Genomic DNA, 9,717 nt, shown 5'->3' on the forward strand with positions numbered 1-9,717 from the left:
CCATATATGGTATGGCCCTCGATCGCGTCACAGGAATTCCCTGTGACGCGATCCAGGGGCATCCCCCCTGTTCATTTTCTCCTGAATGCTGCAGTCCGCTGTGATCGCAGCATTCAGGGGAATAACGGCGGAGATGAGAGGTTTCTCTGATCTCCGCCGTTATAGAGCGTGGCTGCGGCTGTGTAATACAGCCATTGCCCCGCTCCTGACAGGAAGTGCGCGTGCGGTCAGCATGAGGAGGTGCGGCCGGCGCTGCACTAATGAGCGGAGGTTCAGGCACTGAGGACAGAACACGGGGGTGTTTTGGAGTGCGCCCGCCATGTTCTGTCTCCAGTGCCGCAGATCATTAGTGCAGCGCTGGCCGCATCGCATCATCCTGACCCCGCGAACTTATCATGACTCAGGAGCGGGGCTGTGGCTGAAGTACACAGCCGCAGCCGCGCTCCCATACATTCATGTGTTACTATACTGAGCTGTGCGGCTGCGCAGCTCAGTATCGAATTACAGGAAATAGCGGTATCGAACCGTTTAGGGATGCACAGTATCGAAACAGGATCGAAGTTTCGATGCACCGTGCATCCCTAATAGACATACATCTTGACAATAAACGGCCAAGTACAGCATCTCATGTTATACATGTATATCACCTAACAAAAGTGAAAACATTAGACCATCTGATATAATAGTGCACATGAAAGTACCATCAGGTCTATATAAAATCAAATACAAGACAAGAAGCAAGTCCATCTAAGAAAATAAAGCAACAACATCAACATTCAAGGTACAACATGATGTGCTATTACATTGTATCGAATATGTTGTGTAGCTAAACGTTCGACAAACTTCTGACATGTCAAAGTAACATGTCAGAAGTTCGGATTGGTGGGGGTCCGAGAACTGAGGCCGCCACCAATCGCTAGAACGAAGCAGCTGAAGAACTCATGTGAGTGCCCAGCTGCTTCGTTTCTGTTCGGCTTTTTCCGGAAATAAATGTATCGGAGTACGGGCTCTTGGACTTTGTATTGAGCCCGTACACGATACATTCATTTGCGGAAAAAGCCGAACAGACACAAAGCAGCTGAGCGCTAACACGAGTTCTTTAGCGGCTTCGTTCTAGCAATTGGTGGGGGTCTCAGTGCTCGGACCCCCACCAATCCAAACTTCTGACATGTGAGAAGTTTGTCGAACGTGTAGCTACACTTTAATTCAATTTCACCTGTATTCCTTTTGATATCAGCAGCGCTACTGTTGGGCCCTTCTTTTGAACCTCAAAATTTTGGCTAAGATTGTGGTGGGACAGGTAAAGATTTGGGCAAACAAAGGGCTTCATTACATAGGAAGCAGTGGTTCTATTCTATTGCAAAATGTGTACCCTGAAAATAAATGTACCCCCCACAGGGATACCAGATCAACCATGTATGTGATTATGTAAACATAGATCATATATTTCCAGTACCAATCTAGCCACGAATGTAAATACAAGTCTGCATCAATATTCTTACCAAAAGTTCCCCAAAAATGAAGCTCTGGTCGTGTGTCAAATGTATTATGTTTTTAGATGCTTTTTACGTTAATATCAAGAGTTTTAAAAAGTGTCTCGAAAATATTATATATATATATATATATATATATATATATATATATATATATATATATATATATATAGATCTAGTAAATAATGAAGTAATTTTACATCAGCCATGAGATGTAAGGAAGAGAGACATGTCAAACCAGTTGTGCCAAATAAAATATGCTAGGTGTGCCATTTTTATACATTTTTTGCCATTATTGATAAATATTCTCCATTGTAATTCTGTAAATAGAGATGTAAGGCTCTGTTCAGATCAAGTTTGATCCATAGGTCTTAGGCTTCGTTCACATCTGCGTTGGGGTCCCGTTCTGACGTTCCGTCGGGAGGGTTCCGTCAGAACGAAACCCTGAGCAGACACTAACTGACACAGACGGAAACCAGAGGTGACGGAGCCGGTGCCCGTGGTTTCCGTTTGTGTCTGTTGTGCACCCGACTCTTCGTTGTGCCGGAAGCAATAGAGAAGCAATAGCGTAGTCGACTATGCTATTGCTTCCGGCAAAACGACGGGTCCGGTGCACAACAGACACAAACCACGGGCACCGGCTCCGTCACCATTGAAATCAATGGTCATGGAATCAGAAACCTCAGGTTTCTGTCGATGTCAGTTTGTGTCTGCGCAGGGTCCCGTTCTGACAGAAACCTCCGATGGACCATCAGAACGGGACCCCAACGCAGATGTGAACGAAGCCTTACATAACGGAGTACACACAAAAAAAGGATACAAATGTAAATTGTAATGTTTTTATGGGCAAACATTTTCCAAATGAGTGTTCTTCCACAAGTTTACGTCTCGCTATTTTTCACATACGCTGCGTGAAATTTACTGACAGTCTGAACGGCCCCATTCACTAACATAGGTCCGTGCGACGCGCGTGAAAATCACGCGCGTAGCACGGACGTATAACACGGTCGTGTGAATAAGACCTAAGGCATCATGCCCACTTCAGTTATTTTATTCAGTGTGCTATCCGTTTTTTTGTTTTTTTTTAACAGATAGCACACAGACTCATTTCTATGGGGCCATGCACACTTTTGTTTTAACGGAACCATTCGGCCAAAAATAGGTCAGGTCCTACTCCTGTCCGTTTTTGACGGAACAGTCTCGGCCATCTGATTCATTTCGTCCGTTGAAACAACGGACTGCACATGGAAGCCATCTGTGTGTGGTCCATGTTTCACGGATCCGTTATTAGCGGCCGTACGACGGGCAACGGAAGTGTACATGAGGCCTTAAGGCAAAAAAAACAAAACTTTGATATGACTGTCTGTAGTAAGCATATTGTAACCTAGCAAGCCATATAGCTTACATGCAGTAAGTGATCAGTATTTAGTATTTAACCCGTTATTGTCGACAACCATAAAATAAATAGATGCTGGTTTCATTAGTTCCTTACTGTCACTTTAAGGGATCTTTAAAGAATATTTGTGTCACTATCTAAATGCCCAAAAAGGTTGTGTTGCATAAACTGTTTCAGTAAAGATTCTTTACTTCTGCTTTTCACACAAACCCATGCATTAAATAAGGCTGGAAAGATCTCTCAGTATGAGATATTTACATATGCGCTTAATAATCCACTTCCCATAATAACACATTCACAATCAATACAAATACAACAATACGTATTTGGGCCCTTTTACACCAGCCAACGATCGGGCAAACGAAAGTTCATATGAATGCTCCCGATCATTGCCCTGTGTAAAGAGGGCAACAATCAGCCAATGAAGGAGCAAACACTCAATCATCGGCTGATTGTATCTTTTATGCTGCCGAATATTTGATTATTGTCGGCAGCCCATCTCCATATGTAAACAGGGAGACATGCTGCCGACATGATAGAAATGTAGGAGGAAAAGCGATCGAAGTAACGAGCGCTCATCCCTATACATAGCTCTTTGTGAATGGCGCATACAAGCACCCTTCAACTAGCTGACTCGTTGATCGGCGCTCGTTTACACGGCCCACGTAGGGCCGTGTAATAGGACCTTTACGCCCGATATTGGCCAGTGTAAAAGGACCCTTAAGGCCCTTTTACACTGGGCGATTATCGTGTAGATGAGCGTTCATATAACGCTCATTGCCGATAATTGCCTTGTGTAGACAGGGCAGCGATGAGCATTGTTCACTATGTGAAGTCACATACACCCACATTAACGTTACTGAAGCGTCTTGACAGTAAATAGACATTGCGCCCAACCAGGACGGGATGTCTATTCACACTCTCGACACTTCGGTAATGTTTGTGTGTGACTTACAGCAAAGCAAGCGTAATCTCGCGAGATCACGCTGTAAATGACAGCACAACGTGATCTCTATGTGCTGTGCTGTAAGTCACGCACAAACGTTACCGAAGTGTCGGGATTGTGAATAGACATCCCGTCCTGGTTGGACGCGATGTCTATTTACTGTCAAGACACTTCAGTAACATTAATGTGGGTGTATGTGACTTCACATAGTGAACAATGCTCATCGCTGCCCTGTCTACTCAAAACATGAAAACATGATTACAGTACGGGACAGTTGTCCTGCAGCGAGGCAGGGACTCCTAGCATCGTACATAACTATGATGCTAGGAGCCCGGCTCCCTGCACTATGTTCGGTCCGGGTCTTCTGGCCGAAATACGTTCCGTGCATTACGGACGTAACATGGTCGTGTGAACCCAGCCTTAATGTGCTAAATGACTGTTCTAGCTGCAAACGTCTGGTTTTTAATGCAATATCTACATAGGTGTATAGAGGCCCATTTCCAGCAACCATCACTCCAGTGTTCTAATGATACATTGTGTTTGCTAACTGTGTTAGAAGGCTAATGGATGATTAGAAAACACTTGAAAACCCTTGTGCAATTATGTTAGCACCGCTGTAAACAGTTTTGCTGTTTAGAGGAGCTATAAAACTGACCTTCCTTTGAGCTAGTTGAGAATCTGGAGCATTTGTGGGTTCGATTAAACTCTAAACTGAAGATTTCCTACAACGGTGTGTACTACTCCCTTCAGGAGGACAGCACACACAGGCTCTAACCAGAGTAGAAAGAGAAGTGGGAGGCCCCGCTGCACACCTGAGCAACAAGACAAGTACATTAGAGTCTCTAGTTTGAGAAATAGACGCCTCACAGGTCCTCAACTGGCAGCTTCATTAAATAGTACCCGCAAAACGCCAGTGAAGAGGCGACTCCGGGATGCTGGCCTTCAGGGCAGAGTGGCAAAGAAAAAGCCATATCTGAGACTGGCTAATAAAAGGAACAGATTAATATGGGCAAAAACACACAGACATTGGACAGAGGAAGATTGGAAAAAAGTGTTATGGACAGACGAATCGAAGTTTGAGGTGTTTGGATCACACAGAAGAACATTTGTGAGACGTAGAACAACTGGAAAGATGCTGGAAGAGTGCCTGACGCCATCTGTCAAGCATGGTGGAGGTAATGTGATGGTCTGGGGTTGCTTTGGTGCTGGTAAAGTGGGAGATTTGTACAAGGTAAAAGGGATTTTGAATAAGGAAGGCTATCACTCCATTTTGCAACGCCATGCCATACCCTGTGGACAGCGCTTGATTGGAGCCAATTTCATCCTACAACAGGACAATGACCCAAAGCACACCTCCAAATTATGCAAGAACTATTTATGTAAGAAGCAGAAAGCTGGTATTCTATCTGTAATGGAGTGGCCAGCGCAGTCACCAGATCTCAACACCATAGAGCTGTTGTGGGAGCAGCTTGACCGTATGGTACGCAAGAAGTGCCCATCAAGCCATTCCAACTTGTGGGAGGGGCTTCTGGAAGCATGGGGTGAAATTTCTCCCGATTACCTTAGCAAATTAACAGCTAGAATGCCAAAGGTCTGCAATGCTGTAATTGCTGCAAATGGAGCATTCTTTGACGAAAGCAAAGTTTTGAAGGAGAAAATTATTATTTCAAATAAAAATCATTATTTGTAACCTTGTCAATGTCTTGACTATATTCTCTAGTCATTTTGCAACTCATTTGATAAATATAAGTGTGAGTTTTCATGGAAAACACAAAATTGTCTGGGTGACCCCAAACTTTTGAACGGTAGTGTATATACAGAGCTAAAGAACCCATTTAGTAACTCTGCCTTCTCTTGATCCCCTGTGACCAACTGCCCATTTCTGCTATTTAGGGGTCCTACATTTTCAGACCTTGGCTTTTTTGCATTTACATACTTGAGGAATTTTTGGGGATTTGTTTTACAATCCTTGGCCACCTGCCTTTCATTTTGTATTTTTACAGATTTTATTAAGCTCTTTATATTTTACAAAGGCTACAGCTGTACCCTCAGATTTGTATTTTTCAAATGCCTTTTTTTTTTGTCATGTATTGCCCTTTTTACAGAAGGTGTAAGCCATGTGGGGTTTAATTTGAGTCGTTTATACTTGTTACCTATAGGAATAAATTTTGAACTATAATAACCCAAAGTAGATTTGAAAATCGCCCATTTATCATTTGGACCATTATTTGACATTAGTTCTTCCCAGTCCATATCCTGAATTGCAGCCCTCATCCTGGGGAAATTGGCTTTCTTACAATTAAGTGTTTTTGTCCTCCCAGCCTGCGTTTGTTTTTTACAGTATAGGTAAAATATAACTATATTGTGATCACTGTACCGAGGTTTTCACGAACATTGACATTCCCAACAAGCTCTGCATTATTAGAAATGACCAGATCCAACAGAGCTTCACCTCTAGTCGGGTCTTCCACAAACTGGCCCATAAAATTTTCCTGCAACAGGTTGAGGAATTGTCTCCCCTTTGCAGTTGAAGCCGAACCATGACATCAATTAATATCCCAGTAATTAAAATCTCCCATTATCACTACATTACCCCCCTGTGCAGCCCGCTCCATCTGTTTATATAGCTGATCTTCCATCACCTCAGTTATATTGGGGGGTCTATAGATTACACCAAAAGTATTTTTTTCAGTGATTACCTCCCTTTCTAGTTCCACCCAAAAGGTTTCAACCCCCTCACAATCTTCAGCCTCTAATGTCTCTTTCACACACGCCTTCATATCACTTCTCACATACAGACATACACCACCGCTTTCATATCACTTCTCACATACAGACATACACCACCGCCTTTCCTATTTGTCCTGTCTTTCCGAAACTGTGTAAAACCCTGTAGATTTACAGCCCAGTCATGTGAAGAGTCCAGCCATGTTTCAGCAACACCAACTATATCTATATTTTCTTCCAGTACCAAGTCCTCCAGCTCCCCCATTTTACTTGCTGGACTTCTGGCATTTGTGAACATACATTTTAAGGGCTTATTCAGACGAACGGGATATACGTCCGTGCAACGCGCGTGATTTTCACGCGCGTCGCACGGACCTATATTAGTCTATGGGGCCGACATGTGCGTGATTTTTACGCAGCGTGAGTACACTGAAAAGAAGTTACGACATGTCCGTTCTTTGGGCGTTTTTCGCGCATCACGCACCCATTGAAGTCAATGGGTGCGTGAAAACCACGCATGCCACACGGAAGCACTTCCGTGCAACCAGCGTGATTCGCGCAACAGCTGTGAAAAGGATGAATGAAAACAGAAAAGCACCACGTGCTTTTCTGTTTACAAACATCCAAACGGAGTGTCATAATGATGGCGGCTGCGCGAAAAGCACGCAGCCGCACATCATATGCTGAGGCCCCACGGAGCTGTTCAGTGCCTTTTGCGCAGGCAAAACGCCGCGTTTTTTGCGTGCGCAAAAAGCACACGCTCGTGTGAACCCAGCCTTAACTTGCATTTTAATTTTTCACTTTCAGTATGAGAAATGTGATTATTTGGGCATTTTTATTTTCACTGCGGTTTTGTAACAAAATGATCTCCTTATCCGGTTGTCTAGTCCTCCCCCCAGTCGGTTTCTTCCCCCCCCCACCAATATAGTCTGACCCCTCTCTAATCTGACTACCCCTTTATTTTCTACATTGACCTCCCACCTCAGCCCTAGTTTAAATACTCCACCATTATGTGTAGCTTTTTTTTATTTTTTTCCATAATATAGCATTTTGTAAGGGGAAAAATAGTTTTGTTTTTTTTAATTATAAACTTTATTGATGCATTTTTTACTTTATCTATGGGTCTTCACTATGTAATCGTTTGATCGCTTTTAGAATGCACTGCAATACTTCTGGACTGCAGTGTATTATGCCTGTCAGTCTAAAACTGACAGGCATTCTATTAGGGCCTAATAGACGGCCCCCAGCTGCCATAAAACCATCGCTACCTCAACCTCTGAAATCACTTAGATGCGGCCGCCACTTAGATTAGTGGGTTAAACAGCATCTAAGGAGGGGGACCCTGATCCCAGCTGTTAGGGTACGTTCACACGGCTTCATTTCGGCCGAAAAATCGGAAGCGGAACGCCTCCTGCCCATTGATTTCAATGGGAAAAACGGTGTTCTGCTAATGTCACTTCTTGAGGCGTTTTTCATTGACTCTATAGAATAACAGCTCCAAAAACGGGCATAAAAAACGCGAGATGCTAAAAAAAAACTGCTTGAAAACAGCTCCGTATTTTCAGACGTTTTGTACTGATCCTGAGCTACTCTAGAGAGCTGCACTTACAGTTATTGGAAACAGTCAACAAGCTGGTCCACAAACAAAACCACAACAGCTTGACTATAGTTCGTTTTTCCTCCATCAGATCCTGTACAGTGCCTGGTATTACCTAGTACAGTAGATCCCTTGACATCCACAATGCAAGCCCAGTGCAGACAATGAGAATACTGGGAGAATTTAGATCTGAAGTCTGCAGAAATGTGAAAACAGCTGTGCACTATAAGACCATATTCACACAGCACTGATTTGCCATTGGCATTTTAGGAAATCCACAGTTGAAACTCAAATGTCTGCCACGGATCGGCTAACGAAACTGCAGGCGCATTAGCCCTATTGTAATTCAATGAGGGGAATCCCCAGCGCATTCAATATTTTCCGGAGTATGTGAATGGGGTCTAAAATACCAACACTGAAACAAGAAATGCTGATGTATTTCTACACTCGGCATACATTGCATTTCCAGTATGAACGTAGCCCAACCGTACAAGCACCTCCAGCATAAAACCGGTCATAGACGTATTGAATTTATAAGGAAAAGTCGACACAAGTCACCTCATAACCCCGAGCAACAGCACATGGGTACTATATAGGGCAGTGGCAGCAGATGATAGGGGTTGTAGTACTGCAATCCAACACTTACAGATGTAGCATGCGCTTTATATACAGTTCTAAACTAACAATAGTCTGTAGAGGAGCGCGGTAATGATGGCCCCAGCTTTCTCCTCAGGGTGTAGCGAGCTGCATTAACAGGTGCACTTGTATGGAGGCAAAGTTTGAGGGGGGACTCACCCTAGTTGTCCTCCACGGGCAGCACAGGGTCCTCCAGCCGCCAGTATAATAGTGAGTCCTGTGTGTAGTGAGTCCGGTGTGTGGCGACCCCGTGTGAGGCGACTCCGTGTGAGGGGATGTGGACGCTGCTCCGTGCAGCCGCTCACTATGAGGAACTTCTCTCAGGTCACTCCGGAGATTTTCTCTCTACTTCCTGGTGTGAAGCCTCAGGCGGAATTTGCATGGGGACGAGAGGGCGAGGACAGTTCTCAGAGGGGACACCATAGTCCTGCGCTTGTTTGATGGGCACACAGGGCACAGCTATCAATAATGCCGGTCAAGTTTTGCTATAACTTAACGTCTCTATACTGCGGACACAAGGCAAAAATATCTCAAATAGAGCCACACCTGTTAAATAAATATGCTGCAAGTCCCCTGTGACACTGGGGGAAGTTTATCAATGAATTTCCATCAGCTTTCTGTCATAAATGCCTTCAAAGTATGGACTTTTATCCCGAACGCCATTTTTATAAAGCCCTTGCCCCACTATTTTTAACACACGCAAATTCGCAATGCTTTTTAATTGTGTCTGAGAAAGTGAACAGCGATGTCACTTGCGACATTGCAGCAAATGATAAACGATGTGGATTTGGGGTCGCAGTTAGCTCGCGACATAGATTTCCATAGACAGGAAGGTAAATCACGTTTGACTGCGATTCACGTGTGACTTGAGTACGACAGGTCTTTATAAGGTTGTGTAAAAAAAATCAGTACTAAATCGCTG

The 9,717-nt window shown here is 43.9% G+C and overlaps 1 protein-coding gene across 2 annotated transcripts in view; it reads right to left on the bottom strand.

Annotated features, from left to right (window-relative positions):
• The window catches only part of LYN (LYN proto-oncogene, Src family tyrosine kinase), a 97,996-nt gene extending 88,794 nt beyond the window's left edge, over positions 1–9,202 (bottom strand). Inside the window, exon 1 of one of the 2 annotated variants that reach the window (XM_075826229.1) lies at positions 8,955–9,202. The gene's annotated coding sequence lies outside the window, so the exon portion shown is untranslated. The remainder of the gene's footprint in view (positions 1–8,954) is intronic. The other variant, XM_075826231.1, reaches the window with a different exon arrangement.
• Between the last annotated feature and the right edge of the window lie 515 nt (positions 9,203–9,717).

The sequence above is a fragment of the Rhinoderma darwinii genome, chromosome 5 (assembly GCF_050947455.1).
Source record: "Rhinoderma darwinii isolate aRhiDar2 chromosome 5, aRhiDar2.hap1, whole genome shotgun sequence".
Classification (NCBI taxonomy): Eukaryota; Metazoa; Chordata; class Amphibia; order Anura; family Rhinodermatidae; genus Rhinoderma; species Rhinoderma darwinii.